This window comes from Hipposideros armiger, unplaced genomic scaffold (genome assembly GCF_001890085.2).
Source record: "Hipposideros armiger isolate ML-2016 unplaced genomic scaffold, ASM189008v1 scaffold_173, whole genome shotgun sequence".
NCBI lineage: Eukaryota > Metazoa > Chordata > Mammalia > Chiroptera > Hipposideridae > Hipposideros > Hipposideros armiger.
The window spans coordinates 131,206-150,102 of record NW_017731523.1 but is presented as its reverse complement, the minus strand read 5'-3'; the positions used below and the strand labels follow the sequence as shown (position 1 = coordinate 150,102).

The following is an 18,897-nucleotide window of genomic DNA, read 5'->3' as shown; positions in this document are numbered from 1 at the left end:
ATGTATGATTCATTTCACTGTTGTCAGCTGGGACTAGAAAGGTCTCCTAAGCATTCTGCTGTATGTGTTTGGGTCCTCTTCCTTCCTGTCACATGTGCATTCCTCCACCGCAGTCCCCACACTTCTGTGTCTTGCGACCCCATTTCATTCCGAAAAATGATTGAAGATCCCCAAAGACATGTTATTATTTTGAGTTCTCTATCAATATTGACTTGACTAGAAATTAAAACAGAAAATTTTTTAATATTTATTAATTCATTTAAAAATGACAATTTGAAGGGAATATAGTCAATGGTATTGTAATAGCTATGTACAATGTCAAAGGGGCAATAAACTTGGGGGGATTAGCACTTTGCCTAATAATTAAGTTATTTTGTACACCTGAAACTAATAAAAAAGTAAATAAAAATAAAAATGCCAATTTGAAACTGTTTGTATGTTAACATAAATAATATAGTAATGAAAAATAAGTACATATTCAAAAACAAAAATAGTGTCAAGAGTGGCATTGTTTTACATTTTGGCAAATCTCTTAGTGTCTGGCTTAACAGAAGATAGCTGGATTCTCAAATCTGCCTCTGCTTTCAACCCAATGCAATATGTTGTCATGATTAAAACATATGAAGAAAATTCAGCCCAAACAGAAATGTAATTGAAAAAACAGGAGTATTTTAATAGCCTTTTTAGATCATTGTGGCTGTTCTTCTTAAATACATTTGACAAGCTGTAGTTTCTTAAACCACACCAATGAACTTCTCATACTCTGTAATATTAAAATCCATGGGTCTATCTTGTATTTTGAATCTTTGCCTATGTATGATTTATGATATCACTCGTCTTTTAGAAAATTTATATCTTCCAAATGTGAACACATTTAATATACCTTATTAGAGAAGTCTTTTGTTACTATTACCTCCAATCTCATCAGAAAAGTTTATAAATATTTGGGAAACTCTCAAATTCATGGTGACAGACACAAGTTTTCCAAAATTTTAACTTTCTCTTGAAAGCTCAATTTTTATCATTGGCAATAAATACTGTCAGTTTTTTTATATTTTAGGCTCCCTCCATTCATTTTCAAGAAAATTTCTGCCATATACCAAATAACCATTTTGTCTGTTAGTTGTCCTTTAAGTAAATATAGTGCTCCATGAAAAAAGCAATTAACATCTAAAACAATCACACAAGTGTTTTCCTCAAGATAAAATTGATATTTTGGCATGCAGCAAAAGCACTTAGTGTATACTTCCTAAATTGTCACACAGAAGATTAAAAAGATGTACACTAGATTTAATAAAAAGGGTCTAGATTTAATAAAATTACTTCTTATAGCTTCATCAGAGTATTTTAAAGGAAGATTGTTTTGTTGTTTTTACTGCAAATATATAATAATAAAGAATACAATGACCTCTACTGCAACTGCTTTTGCATCAAGGTATGTTGTCAACACAGCTTAAAAAAAAAGGCAGTATTATTATGAAAATAGTTTTGATCTGAGGACCCCTGAAAATGTCTCAGGGACACTCAAGTGTTTGTGGATTCCACTTTACAGTGACAGGAAAGATAAAACTAGACTGAAAAAGACTGGGGTTTGAACCTTTAGTCAAGAAGTTCAGCTATTTATTACCTACCTGAGAATGAGAAAGTTAAACTCTCTGCATCTCAATTTTCTTACATATAAAATAGAAATAATAAAATAAGTGGGCATGAGTAGTATATTGAAAATACACATAGAGACAGGAGGGGCAGAGACGCGAAACGGGCTGGTTCCACACCTCCGTGTGGTGATTAAAAATCAGGATAGATACCTTGGCCAGAAAAGTTCCCCATGAAGGGGCGAGGGGCCCCAGACCCCCACACCAGGCCCCCAGCCCAGAGTACTGGTGCTGGGAAGAGGAGCCCCCACAATTTCTGACTGTGAAAAACAGTGGGGATTCTGACCATCAGGGTGGGACAGAAGGCTGCAGAAAACCAAGTATTGTGTTAAAGGGCCTGTGCAGGCACTCAACCTGGGCTCCGGTGGAGGGACAGTGACTCTGGGGGCATTGGAGGCCTGTGGGTAGAGACTGAGTTGTGTAACTTCGGGGCAAGGATTGGAGGGATGGTCCCCATTTTCCCTGTATGGGACCCTTCTCCCATACAGCTGGTAGGCAGGTGCCATCTTTCCTGTGTTGAGCCTGCCCCCCACAGGCCAAATCTGAATCTGATTGTTCTGGTGAGCTCTGCTGCTCCACCCTGCTGACTCACTGAGACCCTGCCTCAACCAATTTGCATACCACAGGAGCCTTTATCAGTGGCTGAACCTTACATGAGCCTGCAGGTGGCAGCAGGTCTCAAAGTGTCCTGGCTTTTTGTGGCACTACCCTAGACCCAGTACTGGTGGCAGCTGTACTCAGTTCTCAGTGTGGCCCCTCCCACACACCTCCAGGTAAAGCACTGGCAGCAACCAACTGTGGATTGATTGTAGCTCCTAGCAGGCACCCCTCAGCCAGTCACAAGCAGTGGCTGCCCTGGGCCTACACTGAAGCCCCTCCCTAGTGGCCCCAGAATGAACATACTTGGAGGTTGGCTTTAGACCATAGCAGAGCACTACCCATTTAGCCCCACAAGTGGCACACACAAAGGGCAGTCTCAACAGGCAGCAGAGCCTGCTGGGGTGAATCCCGCTCCATGGAGTAAGCCTCACACACAGCAGCCCATAAGCTGTGAACTTGGCCAAACCCCACAACCAGTCAGTCTGAGGGTGAATCTCACCCACTGACATGCCAACAGCAATCAAGGCTCAACTATAACAGGAGGGCACACACAAGGGACACTCCTGGAGCACCTGGCTGAGGTGACCAGGGAGACTGTGCGTCTGGGCCCCACAATACTCCTACCACTTAAGGCCACCTGGCAAGTCTGGGACACATAACAGATCTACCTAATACATAGAAACAAACACAGAAAGGCAGCCAATATGAAGAAACAAAGAAATATGTCTCAAATGAAAGAACAGAAGAAAGCTCCAGAAAAATAACTAAACAAAATGGAGGCAAGCAACCTACCAGAAACAGAGTTCAAAACAATGGTTATAAGGAATCTCAAGGAATTTAGTGAGAGCTTCAACAAAGATTTAGTAAGCATAAAAAATGACATAGAAACCATATAAAAGAACCAGTAGGAAATGAAGAATACAATAACTGAAATGAAGAATGCACTAGAAGGAACACCAGCAGATTAGATGAAGCAAAGGATCAAATTAGTAATTTGACAGACAAGGTAGCAGAAATTGGAAAAGCAAAAAGAAAAAAGGATAAAAAAAATGAAGATTGTTTAAGAGACCTCTGGGACAACATCAAACTTAACAACATTTGAATCATAGGGGTACCAGAAGGAGAAGAGAGAAAGCAAGGGATTGAGAACGTATTTGAAGAAATAATGACTGAAAACTTTCTTATCCTGGCAAAGAAAATAGACATACAAGCCCAGGAAGCACAGAGAGTTCCAAACAAGATGAACCCAAACAGACCCACACCAAGACATATTATAAGTAGAATGGCAAAGGTTAAAGACAAAGAGAGAATCCTAAAAGCAGCAAAAGAAAAGCATTTAGTTACCTACAAGGGACCTCCCCATCAGATTGTCAGTTGATTTCTCAACAGAAACTTGGTAGGTCAGAAAGGATTGGCACAAAATATTCAAAGTGATGAAAAGCAAGGACCTACAACCAAGAGTAATCTACCCAGCAAGGTTATCATTTAAAATTGAAGGACAGATAAAGATCTTACCAGACAAGAAAAAGCTAAAGGAGTCATCACCACTAAACCAGTATTACAAGAATCTTAGAGGGACTTCTTTAAAATAAAGAACTAAAAATAATTTTTAATTTGAAAAATAAAACGGCAATAATTACATATCTATCAACATTACTTTCAATGTAAATGGATTAAATGCTCCAATCAAAAGACATAGCACGAGGAGGGCCAGGTGGCTCAGTTGGTTAAGAGCTTGCTCAAGAGTGCGAGCTCTGAGCAACAGGGTTGCCAGTTCGATTCCCAGCCCAAGCTGAGCTGCAGCTGAGCTGACAACAGGTGACAGGATGGCTCAGCTAAAAAATAAATAAATAAATAAATAAATAAAAAAGACATAGAACACCTGAATGGATAAGAAAACAAAACCCTTACACGTGCTGCCAACAAGAGACTCACTTCAGATCAAAGGACACACAGAGACTGAAAGTATAGGGATAAAAAAAGATATTGCATGAAAATGGAAATGACAACAACAACAAAAAGCTGGAGTAGCAATACTTATACCAGACAAAATAGACTTTAAAACAAAGGCTATAACAAGAGACAAAGAAGGACCCAGTAATCCCACTTCCTGATATTAATCTGAAGAAACCCAAAACGCTACTTTGAGGGAACATGTGCATCCATATGTTCATTGTAGCATTGTTTATAATGGCTAAGATGTGGAGGCAGCCTGGGTGTCCATTGATAGATGAATGGATAAAGAGAAAGTGGTACATATATACAATGGAATATTACTCAGCCATGGAAGGGAATGGGTTCTTGCCATCTGCGGTGACATGGATGGACCTGAAGGATGTTGTGCTGAATGGAGTATGTCAGACAATAAAAGACAGATGCAATGTGATTTCGCTCACATGTAAAATCGAAAGAATAAAATAAACGAACAAAACAAAGGCAGACACATAGATAAGGAGAACATTTTGATGGTTGCCAGGTAGGAGGGGAGATTGAGGGGTTGAGTTAAAAAGGGGAAGGGATTAAGAAGTACAAATTGGTTGTTACAAAGTAGTCATGGGGGTGTAGGATATAGCTTAAGGATTACAGCCAATAATATACTAATTAATAACTACATATGGTATCATATGGGTGCTAGATTTATCAGGTTGATAGATGGGAGGGGAGTTGGGGACAGGTTGAAAAAGGTGAAGGGATTAAGAAGTACAAATTGGTAGTTACAAAATAGTCATGGGGATGTAAAGTAAAGCATAGGGAATATGTCAATAACATGGTAATAACTATGCCAGATGGGTACTAGACTAGTCAGGGGAATCACTTAATTTGTATAAATGTCTAACCACTTGAAATTAATATAAAATAGTATTGAATGTCAACTGTAATTGAAAAAAATGTTAAAGGTGGGGAAAGGTAAAGTGCAATAAGGGGTCCAAATTTCCAGGTATAAAACAGATAAGTCATGAGGATGTAATATAGAGAATATAGTCAATAATAGTGTGATAGCATTGGTACGGCATCAGATAGCTGCCAAACTTATCAAGGTGATCGCTTCTTTAGGTATATAAATGTTAAATAACTATTGTGTACACGTGAAACTACTATAATATCGTATGCTAACTATATTTTAATAAAAATCTTAAAAATAAATTATATATGGACAATTAGTGCCTGGAATATAGACCAAACTAGAGCATGGACCAGCAATGTGTATGTAAGGGAGTTTATAAACAAAAGAAATAATTGAAGGAAACTAAATATTTTTAGTTAACATATTCATGTATTCATTCCAAAATTATTTATAGAGAGCCATAGCCATGATAGAGACATAGAAATGAACAGCATGATCCCTGCCCTTAAACAGTTTACAAAAGCATTTAAACCAACTTGGAAATTAAGTCAACTGTAAGGACTCAATGTGATCAGTGTTATTAAAAAAAAAAAAAAAAAGTCTGTGCGAACTGCCAAGATCAAGCAGTGAGATGCTTGCATATCATCTCTATCTGGATTTAGGAAGCCAATTGAAAAGAGAAAATGGGGGGCAGCCGAGTGGCTCAGTTGGTTAAGAGCTCCCTCAAGAGTGCAAGCTTTGAGCAACAGGGTCGCCGGTTCGATTCCCACATGGGCCAGTGAGCTGCGCCCCAGCTGAGCTGCCACTGAGCTGCCAACAGGTGGCAGGATGGCTCAGCTAAAAAAAAAAAAGAACAAGAAAAGAGAAAATAGACTCTTGGGCCAGTCCAAACAGATAAGACAACAGAGAGCCTGGTTTTGACAAGGTTTACTGGTCACCAAAGTGCCTGATGAAGAGGGAGGGATGGAGCCCTACCATGCTGAACTGGATGGGAAGAGAGAGAATCACGGCAACAGTGTCATGAGCACCAGATTTTCAGATCCCCACCATGGTGGTGAGGTACAGCATTAGGTGATCCCTCACCCCTACATCGTGGGAACCTCTGGATATAGAAAAGTAATGCTCAGCTGTTCTGCGGCCAAGGGCTTCTGCTTTGGCAGGCACTGCCATGGGCTCTGGGCCCTCCAGTTGCTGACTTTACTCTGTGTGGCCTGAAGAAGGGCAAGGTATGCATGGACTAGGTGAGATGGGATCATTGCAAAAAAAAGGAAGAAACAACATTTGCTTCAAGTGTCACAATTCAAGTGCCATAATTTAAGCCGCTGCTCAATGTTTCCATGGAGCTGGCTACCCAGGTGAGAGTTCTGAAGCGTTATGCATAGGCCTAGAACATGAAGGAACACCTCACAGACACAGCAGATTAAGTCATTATTGTTTTCTGACAAAGCAGACAGGCAGTACAGGTCACTGATCCATCTTCATCAGAGAAAGGAGAGAGGAAAAAAAGAGATAATGAGCAATCATGGAAAAAGTGTCATCTTACATGTGGACTGAGGGATTTTACTATCAAGAATTAGACATTTCAGGTCTGAGGACCAGAAGCCAAGAATAACCAGCATATTTCACAGATTGGCTTTATTTGAAATGATTTAATTATCTTAGAAACTTCTGAGGATGGCGCTATCATAGATATGATCCTTTGCACTAATGTAGAAATTTCCCAATATGATATTACAAACAAGGAAGATAAGTTATACATTCATACCTTTATAGCATGGTATTATTAAATATATGTTTAAGTGGATAGATGAATGGATGGATGGATGGATGGATGGAAAGGTAAGTGAGTGGTGGCATGGTGTGAAATGTGATCTTGAGAGCTAAAGATGAGATAAATTTTAGGAGGGAATTAAAATCTAAAATAGGGTAACGCAGGAGAGCTGTCCCGGGGTCATTTGCCCAGAGAATGGAATGTACAATTCAGAGTCATAGCACTGGCCTTGAACTGGAGATTGGAAATCACTTTGAACATCTCAAATACTCAAGGGCACTTACTTTCTGTCTAACTGATACTACACCAGAAAAGCTGGGAGCAGTGGTTCTGGGTGGAGAGACCCAGAGACTCTGTCTTAGCATTTCTCAGGCTTGATAATCATTTGGTGTCTGTAATCCTCCCACAGAATAATTCCTGACAGTAGAGCATCCTTCACCCTCCATTGATCTGAAGTCGAGGTTCACAGCCATGGAACATTCAGGGGTTCTGTGAATTCAATGGAGAAAATAATTACATCTAATTTCATCAACCTCTAATTAAAATGTAGCATTTATCTCCATTGCAACAAATATAAGCAACAAACCCTAATAGTAGTATCGGTATCTGTGGCTGCCACCAATAGAAACAACAAATATTTTCATATCAGATCACAGTAAGTGTTGATATCTCAAAATATTGTTGATACTCATTGCTGCTTTGAATTATGGTAGTTTATTTGGCCCACAGCTGGACTGTGTCATTTAATGCATTAATAAACACATGTATTACTACATCACAAATTTATCCTTTTTGCTAACTATATTTCAGTGCAATTGGTTTCCTTTGTAACCCTATTTTATTTTGTGCATTTAAAACTTTATTCTGAGGAGGCATCCATGAGCTTTACCAGATTAACAACGGAATCCAGGGCACAAAAATGTTAGAGGTAAGAGCTGCCTGTTTCCATTGTACCCCATCTTCCCTGGATGAACACCCCACTGAATCCTCATGAAGCAATAGGCAGTTTTTCACGACAGTTCCAGAAAGCAACTCTAATCTTCAAGCCAGAGGACTGAGGGCTGTTTTCCCCGTTAGGCGCCATAGAAACAGGGCTTAGGGCCAATGAGCTTGAACAACGCTGTCTGCACAAATGCTTGAGACAGACCTGGGGGTGGGGGTGGATTTTGCTGAAAGCTAAAAATAAAGCTACAGATGTGCAATTAATAAATGTCTAATTAAGTCTTGTACCAAATCTTTTATGTAAAACTCATCTGCCATTACATTTACTATTCATCAATATGTTCGCACTTGAAAAAAAAAATCTACAGATCAGATTTTCTCACTTCGCAAGAAATCTCAAGTAAACATGATTATGAAGCACGGCAATGAAAAATTTAAAGTGACTTACAGCCATTTACATCAAACGCAGAATTATAAAAATACACCCGATATTTTTTTTGGAGGGGGGAAGGGGAACATACTTATATGGAATGTCAGTACATTCTAGTATATTTGAAAGCATGTGAGATTGGAGTTCCAAATAAGAAGGCAATCCCAGGCCTGCAAAAGCCTCACATCCGCGCTGGCCTGGAGCTCCCCTGGGGCTCCCGTGAGGAGAGCAGTCTCAGAGGTTGGGTTCTGGGAAGACTCCCAACCGCAGCATCCCTTTCCCCTTCCTCTTACGGGCTTCCCTGTCCTCCCGCCCCCTCCCTTAACCCTCACTCCTCTGCCCCGCACTTCACCTTCTGAGAAAGGTAAAAGAGCCCCAGTCTTAATGTTCCTTCAGGTCTTCGTACGGCCGTTTCAGGCTTCCTGGGAGGTTAGCGGGGCTTTCCTCTGCCCAGATCTCTGAACCTCTAACAGAGAGCACCCCGTCCTGTGCAAGTGGGAATTCTTCCGGGTCACCTCTCTTGGTTGTTCTCCGGCTGCACCAGAAAATGCTGCGTGGCTGGTTTCCTGGGGGAGAAAAGCGCCAGATAAGCCCATCTTTGACACCGTAAAGTAGTGACAAGTTGAACTGAGGAGAGAATTGGTCCTACCTGTTCTTCCTCCATCTGGATCTCTTTGGGCATTCACCTGTGGGTAGGGTGGCAGGGGTCATCTCTAGAGTTGAGGAGGAGAAAGATAAATAAAGGTTTCACGTGGGCTTTCTTATCTATGCCCTCCACATGTACAAGAAATACACAAGAGACTGACAATAAGAGTCAACTCTGAAGAAAGGAACTGAAGGACGGGAGCAAGAAAAGGGCTTTTGTTTGTTTGTTTAATTGTGGACCTTTTAGCTAGTTGAACTAAGTGTTTGCTTGAGGACCTAAAAAAGAAAACATCTGAAAAGTATTTAAAATTTGATAGATGTATTTGAAAGCACCAGAGAAGTGAACGAAAATTCAGAACTTTCATGTACTTCCTTATACTTACACTAAACTCTAAGACTAGTGTAGACAAAAAACTGTCCTGAACCTGGACTTGGAAAAAACTTCGTCCTGGGAAGAAATCAGCATTCCTGATAAAATGCATAAGTCATTTGCTGATGACGTTTAATGAGACTAAGATGTGTTCAAGGAATCTAGTTCTCTCCTTAGCCATTTGAGTATTAGCTTCCTGTTTACCAAACTTATTTTATTTATGGGCTTGATCTGACAGTGATGATAAACATGTTCTCTTTTCCTGTAAAATACCCCTACTAGAATAAACCTTTGAGTTTGCCTCCTAAAGACCTCTGCCTTTGTATGCGAGTCTGTCATAAAACTTTGATATCTGCTCACAACTAAATTGTCCTCATGACTAAAAAGAACTGAAAAGTTTTCTTTAACATTAATATTGTTTTTATTTTAAAGTAAGGGGTTGGACATCATGATTATTCTAGGGTTTAAGATCTCTAAGCCTACTGACTTCTGTACAGTTGAATTACTTTGTAAGCATATATTACTTATATAAACTAATTCTGTTAAAGTTTGTAAGCAAATGAATTCTGCTTTAGTCACAATTCCCATATAGTCTGTTAAGACACAACACTGCTAAAGTATAATTTTCAAAAAAGTAAAATTATGACTCTCATGCAAATACATATGCATACATATCAAATATTTTATTTTCTTTATTAATACAGAGCCCTAAGATGTAAGAACCATTTCAACAAGAGTTTGAAGAACAGTCCCATATATAGGAAATCAGGAATTCTAAAATAAGCTCAGGGATACGAGGAGGAATACAAAAGGAACGGATTGACCATGGAGGCAAGAGAAGAACCAAGAGAGCGTGGTAGCCTCCAAAGCAAGTGGTGAAAACGAAGGGGTGATCAACTGAGTCAGATGTTGCAGATAGGCCAAACGAGATGAGAACTGAGAGCTGATTGCTGCCTTTAGCCAAGTAGAGGTCTTTGGCCATCTTGTTGGGAACAATCTTGGCAGACTAGAAGCAATAAAAGCCATACTGGAGTGAGCCAAACAAGAATGAAATAGGGAAGTCAGAGACAATGAGCATAGACAACTCTTTGGAGATGTACAAGGAAGAACTAAAAATTGGGACATGAGCTATTATTATAGAAGGCAGAATGGGGTCAAGAGAGAGTTTTGGTTTTGGTTTTATTTGAACTGAGAGGAAGAATACCAGACTATAGGCCTATAAGAACAATCCAGTAGGAAGGAAAACTTTTATGATGGACAGGGAGAGGGAGAAATTGTTTTATGTTTCAACAATTGTCCTTTAGTAGGTAGAGAGCATAAGATCTAGTACATAAGACTGCACTTCAAAAAACAATAACTTTCATCTGTAGTAGACCGAGTACACGAGGCAGCTAGGTAGAGGAGGGTAGTAAAAAGGTTGCGGAAGCTCTTATATCGAATCCCTCATGTCTACATAAATGGGGTAAGAATGTCCACTGAATAGATTTGGGGGAAGGATTAAGTAAGTTAATACACATAAACACAGAGGAGGTATGTAATAAACGTTATCACCCAAAAAATATAATTATACGTTAGTCTGGGTGATCTAATCTGTTCTCATGGTTTCAGTGACCTCCTTCCTATCCTTAAGCTTCAGATACAAAATTCAGCAACTCCTGCAGGACATCTCCCAAAATCAACAGAGCTAGAGCTCAGCTCATTCTGTTCCTCCCAGGGCAACTCTACCTCCTGCCAGCTTCTCAGAGTTAATGGCTCCTCCTTCTACCTCAGCACATCAACCAGAGTACCCGTTTTCTGGATCTCCTCCTCTCCTTTATATTCATGTCTCAGCCATATCAAGTTTGGCTCGTTTCTCCTCCTCAACATTTTGGAACCCCTTCTCTCCTCCCGACCCATGATCCCTACCACTCTACCCTTTCGGACTCTCAAGCATCTCTTTGGTCTCCTGCCTGGCCCCTTCTGTCAACATAACACCCTTTAAATCTCTCTTCCCTGTGTACAGAGATATCTATTCAAAACACAAATACTACGAGTATGCAGTTTCTGGGGTAAACCCTTCAGTGGCATCCTAGAAGCTACAGCATAAAGTCCAGTCTATGCAGCATGGTACTTCCATGCTCTGTTTACATCTTTGGCTAGATCTTCTGGCCCTTCAACCTGGTGCTTTTTATACCAACCTTCCCTGCACAACCTTCCCCCAAACAACATCACTCACACCGTTGAATGCCTCCATTCTAATGCCTGATTACCATTCACCTTGGTTTCGGCACTATCTCCCCCAGGGAATTCTCTCCGATCCAGCTTCAGCTGAGCGCCCTTCCTTAGGGCTTTCACAACATCATATCCACGTGCCTAGCCTGTGATAGGTGCCCAACGAATTAGTTGATTTTATATTAGATGAACTACATCTAATTGACTAAATACGTTAGATGCCATCTTGAAGTCCTTTCCAGTACTATGCTATTGCAGCAGGTATTTTTCTTTTGGTAATAGTCTTATTGAGCTATAATTCACATACCATATAATTCACCCTTTGGAAGCATAGAAGTCAATGGCTTTAGTATATTTACAAACTTGTCTAACCATACTACAATCAGCTTTAGAATATTTCATCACCCCAAAAAGAAACCCTGTACCTTTCAGTTGTCACTCTCCGTTTCTGCACAATCTCTCCCAACCTTGGCAACCTTAATTTCCTTTCAGCCTCTATGGGTTTGCTGATTCTGGACTTTCCATGTAAATGGAATCATACAATATGTGGTCTTTTGTGTCTGGCTTCTTTAAAGTAGTGTAATCTTTTCGAGGTCCATCCATGTTGTAGCATGTATCAGAACTTCATTTATTTTTATTGCCAAATCATATTTCATTGTATGAATATGCCACATTTTATTGATGCATTCATCATTTCATGGACATGTGGAAAATCTACTGGTTGTAATATGTTTGAACATTTATTTGTGTATCATAGCTACAGATTGTATTTCATGGTGTTTTCTGTTTTGAAAACAAAACACCATCTAAATCTCTCATCATACCCAAGCCAATTTACACTGCATAACCTTTCAAAAGTTCAACCTCTACCAGGACATAAACCCCTTCGAAGAACCTCAGTGTCTCTGGGGTAAAGAGCAGACTCTGAGCGTGGCCCCCAGGAGGCTTCACGCTCTGTGCCATCTGCATCTCAGATTTATCTCCCACCACACCCTCCATAAACTTCTGATCTGTTTACACTCCTCCCATCACACTTTCCTGACTGCACCTTTCTCGGCCTCTGTCCTGGCCCTGAGCTCCAAGAATGCTTCCAAACCCTGTTTTTATCCGGGTGTGACTCACCTTCCAAAGTCCAGGTCAATGTTAGCCTCCTCCTTGACATCAACAAAGTGATCTCTCCCTACTAGGAAATTCTACAAAATTTATTTTTGCCTGAATTCATTTTACAGACATGCGATCTTTTCCCGCTAAGTTACAAGTTTTTTTAAAGCAGGATGATATAGTACCGTTTGCCATATATTCATAGTTTTCAGGCCAGTGTGGGTCTGAGGAAAGGTGATTTTGCTAAAATGTAAGTTTGATTTGTTAGATACTTCACAAAAGCTATATTTTATGTAGTATATAAATTGTTTACTATAAATAACATTCCCTTTTAATCACTTCAGTCATTTCCTACATTCACGTGTTTCCGTGATTACCTTTTGGACTTTAGGGGAGTGGGAGGCAGGCTGGATTTGTAATCAGTCTTTATTAAGTGCCTACTGTGTACAAGGTACTGGAAATATGAGAGTTCAAACAGCATGTTTGTTCTCATAAACTTTGCCGTCTAGCAATCGCCTTCATGATACCCTTATTTTCCCCAGTGTTTCACAATCATGTTAGAAGAATTGGTATTCAAATCACCAGAAGGACACGTGGATATGGTGACAGTTTGAATCAAAACTGGAGNTATAATAAATCACAAACTAATGGAATATATATTTAAGATATACATATACATCCTTTAAAAATAGGCACAATAAAATGTGATTGAGAATAAAAAAATAAAAATTGAAATGAATATTGATAATTGAAAATAAGAAAAAAAATGAGGAACCAGGTAAGAAAATGGGTTTGAAAAATGAAAAACTCAAAACTGTAATGGTGCAGATGCACAAGATTGGCTGGAGCAGGTTCACTCTGATGCCCATCTCAACAAGTGAATACCTTTACTCAAACAGTGAAATCTTTGTTTTAAAATTTACAACCCGTAAGTACAAGAATTTTTAATATTTTGTATAATGAAATGGGTAACATGCACAAAGCACTTTCTTGCACAAAAAGGTGCAATGATTGTCTCAAAGAAAGGTACTTGTGCAATTGCTAAGTTTTGAGCTTTTTCCATGGCACCATTTTTGCTCGAAAGAGAAACTGATGAACAAACCATGTTTATTCAGACTTTGGAATTTGGAGGAATTGAGCCCATCACTTCAGGGAAACCACCATTTGTTGCCAATGATAAAATTTGAGGATCTAGGCAAAAGTCAGAATTTTGGAAAAGCTGTGATCTTCTCAGTTTCCTGGTTTTTAAAGAGGTGTAAGATTAATGATATTAACAAACAGGATTATGTGATATAAAAAATGTCAACATTTGGACTATCTACATAAATCATACCACCATCTTCCAACTATTACACAATGTTACGAAATCACATATGGGTAAAAGATCCATTCAAAGTGGAAGACAAATAGATTTTACTGTTACCAGTGTACAAAAAGTTTGACCTGATTTCAGATTGCAACTAACTTTTAAGTTACCATTTGTTGATTTTTGGCGTAGTATCAAAGAATATCCACAGCCATCTAAAAAAGGTTAACATAATCCTTTTTCCAACTACATTATCTGAGACTAGATTGCCTTCGTATCCTGCAATCAAAACAATCTGTCACAACAGATTCAATGCAGATGCAGATAAGTGTCCAACTGTCTTCCATTATGCCAGATAGGCGAGATCTGTAAAAGTGCCCAATGATGCCACTAATCTCACAAACATTTCTCATTAAAAAATTATAATGTAATGAGTTGATTAGTCTATGTGCAAACAGAAAAACAAAGTTGGAATAAAGTAATATTCTCAACACTCATGAACTTTGCACAAAGGTCAGAACTATTTTAAATCTAAGTTCTTAAGTAAATTAACCAACAACCTAGATAATCATATATGTTATTCAAGTGATTTGCTAACATTACAAATTTAATGTTTTCTTCTAGACAGTGGTTTCTTCATGTTAATGACTAAGGAACAAGCATTTTAAAAATAAAAGTGGGTCATAATGTACCTATCATTACTACTACTGTATTATATATTTCAAAGTCATTGAGTAGATTCTGAGTTCTCATAAAAGGAGAAAACATTTTTTCATTTTTTAAAGTCAAAATAAATTTCACATCATAAATCCTGGGTATATATTTGATCAATCAAGAAGTATGATCATCAGCTGACTATTCTTTATAAGGATTATTCTAAAAGACATTACTCTTTTAGAATTTCTCTTTGTCTGGACTATTTGTACTTCTTAGAGAAAAAGACAATGTCTCAGATCTTCCTACAAAAGTTGAGGCTAGCAAAGGCTAATAACCCTTTAGGTTCTATATTCTAGAAGGAAAACACACAAACATGTTATTCCAGACTTCCCTGGAATTATTTTATAAAGATACTGGAAACCTGAGATATAAATGTTCTGGTAGATTTGTACTGAATACACAATAGTACAGATAACAGGCTGTTTCAACAACTTTCTGTATTAACTCACTCAATTCTCATAACCCATAGAGGTTACATGTTCCAAACCACACAAGTATCAACCTACAATGTTGTCAAACCAAGGCTGTTTGGCCAAAGAAACTAGGCTTGTTTCAAATTCTTTCACTATCCCAGCAAAGACCTGTTCATCCCCTGCTTTATCTACTGCAGCCCTTTTAGTCTCTATTGGTAGAATTACACTGTTCCTTATATACTTATAGAAATCCTGTGCCCACAAAATGCCCTGACAAGAGAATATCCTATCCGTAGCTTATGAGAGATCAGGTAAGAGCAGTGGAAGGCGGTTAGGTTATACTCTTCACCTGTCTTTCCTTGGTTATGAGGGGAAGACCAGCCAGTTTTCAATTTTTACCTAGGTTTGGCATTCCCAGGCGCCAACATACATGGAAGACACACTTGAAATACATGTAACATCAATTCCACAATTATTAAAAAGTTGCTTTAGAAGCTACTTCCTAGCTTTTCTGTTCCGGACAAAAGACAATCTATGGGTAAGCTGTTGACTAAACTAAAAACTGACATAAAAATCTCAAAACAATGTTGAGCAAAAGTAGCCAGATATAATTTTTACTGGGTGCTTCCACTCATACAAAGTATAAAAGCAGGCAAACAATCAACGGTATTAGAAGTTAGTGGTGGTGGTGAGGGACTTACAGGATTCTAGTACTTCTTTCTTGTTCTGAGCTCACATTACTCAGGCTGCTGCTATTCAGCTGGTGCATGTTCAGTATCATGTATCATTATTTTGCCCATTTAGACAGATGTTTTCTTCNTTGTATCTAAAGTTGGAGCGCGGGGGTGATGGGGAATCTGAGCTACCTGGAGACCAGCGTGAAGCGGGTGGGGGCTTGTGTCAGGGGAGGAGGGAGTGGCAAGTCCCGGGAGTCCCCCAGGCGGGATCGTCAGTGCAGAGCCGGCGGGACTTGTTAGGGGGACCCCTGCCCTTCCGGTTCTCGGGACTGCTCTCAGATGGGACTGAGCCCAGTCAGGAGCAGGTGGTCGGTGCGGGTCGGGGTGCAGGGACCTTGTGCCCGGCCCCGCCTGCCGTCGGCTGGGAGAAAACCCAGTGCGGGTGGGCAGGAGGGGAAAGCACGTTTACAACGAGACCGCCGAAGAGTCAGAAAGCGCGGGCAGTGAGTCTGCGGTGAGAGCCCGAGCTCTGGAGACAAAAAGACCTGGGGAAGTCCAGCTGTGTCAGCTGTAGGCAGAGGCGACAGAAGGAACCTAGGTGAGAGTCCAGTTTCTCATCAGAAATCAATGGCGTTCTGAGAGATAAGTTCTCGCCTGTAAAGAAAATAACCAACTAATAAAGGAAACTGCCATCATAAAAGTAAACAAACAAATAACTTAATTAATTAATAAATTAATTAATTTAATTAAATAAAAATCTAGAGACCAGCTTCTAGTCCGGGATCTACCTTCTGTCAAGCTGATATATAACCTTGGACCAGTCACCTAACCTCATTTACCTCAACACAGACTGCTGTAAAGCGGGAAAGATATTTGCCCTGTCTACATCACTCTTGTGAAGATCAATCAAAACAATGGGCCCAAAAGCACATTAAAATTATAGAGTGTTTAATAAATATAAGGGTGATTTTTTTAAACTACTCTTTCATCATTCTCCTCTTCGCCTTCATCTAATTTATAATCCATGCCTTATCTTTCCTTTTTAAACCTTCAGGTTTTTTCTCAAGTTTCTTTTCTGAAACGCTTTCTATAGTTTTTCTGGATATTACCTACCTGTTAATTTTTATTGATTATGCAGCTTAATAATTATCAAAAATGTACCCAATTTCTTAAAGGTCCCATAGACTATCCATCTCAGCATCTTAGTAACTTGGTGAAGAGAGAGCCAATGCCATTTCTCCCTACTGCCACAAAACCGTTCAACAAACACTTATTGATTGCCCACTACATGTTAGGTATTGGGCAATATAAATAGTGTAGTCATGAGACTCAAACACTTGCAAGCATATAGCAAGACCTGACCAGTACAGGGCCATCCTTGAGCAAATAAGGTGAGATGTGAGCTTTCAGATGAACAGATCATACATAGCTAGATGGGGAAGGGCATGAGGGTGGGCGTGTCCTATGTTGAGGAAACAGCACATATGAAGACTCTCTGGTGGGAACGTGTATGGCAACTTTGGAAGAATGCAATTCATGGCCATAATGTGCTGGTCTCTAGCAAGGACAGTGGTGACAGATGAGGCTGGGAAAGCTAAGCAAGAAGCAAACAATGTAGGTCTGTAGGCCAAGTTAAGAAGTTTTGTTTCATGAGGACAATAAAAGTCATTAGATGATTTTAACCAGAATATGATGAGAAATACAAGAATATATACTAAGGGCACAAAAGCAGACTCAGGAAGACTGATAGAGGTCCACAAGTAGGGATGTATCTTTGGATAACTGGGATGACAGTAAATAGGAAGGAAAGCAAAGATTAAAGAGATACTTAGGAGATAAAATAAACAAGAGTTGATAATGATTTGGATGTGGGATGAGGAAAAGGGAAGTGCCAAGGATGACTCCCAAGCTTTTTTGGCTTAAACAAGTGCGGGGAAGTACCATGATTCTGAGTTTTGGAACTCAGGTGTGAGGAGAAGATATGTTTGGCCTTAGCTATCATGAGTTCGAGATGACTGCAAGACAATGAGATGATGAGCAAATAGTTGGATATGCAGATCTGGTGTTCAGAGGAGAGGTGCAGATGGAAATTTGAGATTAACATAAAAATGGTATTTGAAACCTAGATGAATATGATCACTGGTCCTTGGTAGGGATAAGACTGAGCCCTGAAGAAGTGTAACATTTAAATGCCTACTTGAAGAAGGTGAACCAGCAAAGAAGAAGGAATAGAAGAGGAATCTAAGGAGAACAAGAAAGCAGACTGCCCCACGTGCCAAGAAAAAACACTATTTCAAACCAATAAAATAAAGCAAATACTAAGGAGCTATGAGACCTCCATCCAGTAGTAAATAAGGAGCTTTTCAGCATTAAGGTTCTTAGGATACGAACCCTGACTTCCATTTTTCCTACTCAGGAAAATAATACTTAACTAGAAAGAGTGCCATAAACATAGTTAATATAGAATTGCATCTTGAGATATATGAATGAAATAGCTGCTTTAGATAAATTCATATCTCTAGGTTCAGATGAATCACATTCCAGTTTGATGAGTGAAAACCCTGTGACAATGATGACAATAACAACTGTTTGCTGAGAACCTCCCACATGAAAGCTTCACATCCAATCTGCAGGAAGCATGAAAAGAATGAAAGGGATGCCTGTGTCCCAACATACTCATATTTTCTTCCTTCTTTTCCTGCTCAGACCTGCCTGTGTTTACCAGCATCTCCATCCCCCATTCAGTTCACTGTAGTTTATCTCTTCTCTTCTGTCTCAGAGTTTTTCAACTGGTCAGGCATTAACTGCCCTCTGGCATCATTCACCTCAGGATTTTTTTGGACCTGGGTTCACAGTTAACCCAAGACATACAGCCAAGGGGAACCCCACTCTGCCATACTCTCAAGATGAGCTGAATATCAATCTATGATGATTATGGCAATAATCACTTTTAAACTTGCAATGTTATCAAAGAACTACTATAATATTGTATGTCAACTGTAATTATATATACATATAGTCATGGGACATGGAGTAGAGAGTGGGAATGAAGTCAATGGAATTGTAATAGATAAGCATGATATCGGGGGTGGGAGGGCAGTAGATGGGGGAGGGGGGTTGTTACTTTGTGAGGGTGAAAAGAATAACTATTGCATTGTTCTGTACACCTGAAACTAACAATACAATTTTAAAAATAATAAAAAATAAAATAAAA

The 18,897-nt window shown here is 39.4% G+C and overlaps 1 protein-coding gene across 1 annotated transcript in view; it reads right to left on the bottom strand.

The window, feature by feature from the left end:
* MEP1B (meprin A subunit beta) overlaps positions 1-18,897 on the bottom strand; it is a 70,039-nt gene that overhangs the window by 50,112 nt on the left and 1,030 nt on the right. The window lies entirely within an intron of this gene.